Source organism: Gossypium hirsutum, chromosome D10 (genome assembly GCF_007990345.1).
Source record: "Gossypium hirsutum isolate 1008001.06 chromosome D10, Gossypium_hirsutum_v2.1, whole genome shotgun sequence".
Classification (NCBI taxonomy): domain Eukaryota; kingdom Viridiplantae; phylum Streptophyta; class Magnoliopsida; order Malvales; family Malvaceae; genus Gossypium; species Gossypium hirsutum.
Window position 1 is genome coordinate 27,357,037 of NC_053446.1, and position 1,495 is coordinate 27,358,531.

At 38.5% G+C, this 1,495-nt stretch overlaps 1 non-coding gene across 1 annotated transcript; it reads right to left on the reverse strand.

Annotated features, from left to right (window-relative positions):
• Positions 1-1,014: 1,014 nt before the first annotated feature.
• Positions 1,015-1,121, reverse strand: LOC121222763 (small nucleolar RNA R71). The gene has a single exon (XR_005920134.1). It is a non-coding gene; the product is annotated as a small nucleolar RNA R71 (small nucleolar RNA).
• Positions 1,122-1,495: the final 374 nt, after the last annotated feature.

Below are 1,495 nucleotides of genomic sequence, written 5' to 3' on the forward strand. Positions count from 1 at the left end.
GTTAATACATTTTTGGATGATTATTTATCTAAATTGGAGAACTTTATCCTCCTAATCCTTTAAATTCATGTTTCTATACTTAGGAGAGCATTTGGGAGCTAAAGGAGCAAAAAACGAGCGAAAATCGAACAAATGAGTAGATTTCAAGAGCCACACGGGTTGGGCCTTCCCACACAGTCTAGACACACGATTGTGTGAGCCACAAGGGCTGGACCACGGCCATATGACAGACCATGTCAGTCATACTTACTTATTACTTGATAACTCGATACTTACTTATTACTTGATAACGACTGTGTACACTTGCACAAACCCCAGCGTTACAAGTTTTTGGCGCCGATGCCGGGGATTGTAAACTATTGCCACAGTCATTTTTTGTGAAATTATTTATTTTAAATTTGATTTATTTCTAACATTACTAACTTATTCTTTTTAATTTTTGTGAGTGTCTTCTCAGGTGTTTATGAGCATAGATCGAATTGTCGATTTAATCCCTGTAGACCTTGAAATTGAGCGAACTTTTAGACAAAGAAGACGTGAACGAATAGCTCAAAGACAAGTCAAGATGGACCATGGAAATCAGAATCAAGACCAAGTTAATGAAGTCGATCATGTACGAAATCCTATCATCATTGCCAATCATAGGGATCGATGCATCAGAGAATATGCTGTGCCACTTTTCAGTGAGTTAAACCCAAGAATTAGAAGGCTAGATATTGAGGCAACCCAGTTTGAATTGAAACCAGTGATGTTTCAAATGCTACAAATGGTGGGCCAATTTAGTGGTATGCCTACGGAAGATCCACATCTCCACCTTCGATTGTTTATGGAGGTGAGTGATTCATTCAAGATAACCGGTGTGACTAAAGACGTACTGAGGTTGAAGTTATTTTCGTACTCATTGTGAGATCGAGCACGAGCATGGCTCAATTCATTGTCACCAAGTTCCATATCTACATGAAAGAATTAGCAGAGAGATTTTTGGTTATGTATTTCCGACCTAGCAAAAACGCTAAGTTGAGGAACGAGATTACAGCTTTCCAAAAATTGCATGACGAGTCTTTATATGAGGCTTGGAAGCGATTCAAGGAGTTACTTCGTAAGTGTCCTCATCACGAGATTCCTCATTGTATCTAGTTGGAGACATTCTATAATGGTCTCAATGCACATACAAGATTAATGGTAGATGCTTCCGCGAATGGTGCAAATTTGTCTAAGTCTTATAATGAGGCTTATGAGATCATCAAGAGGATCGCGAGAAGTAACTATCAATGGCCAACAAATCGAACAGCTCTTGGAAGACATGTAGCCGTAGTTCATGAAGTTGACTCCCTCACTTCGTTATCAGCTCAAGTATTGTCTATTTTCTCTATGTTAAAATAGTTAACCGCTAATAGTACTAATAATTTTGCAGCTTAGCCACCAAGTCTGTTTGAAGTAGTTTCCTATGTGTACTATAGAGAAGGTCATTCTTTTGAGAATTGTCCATCAAATC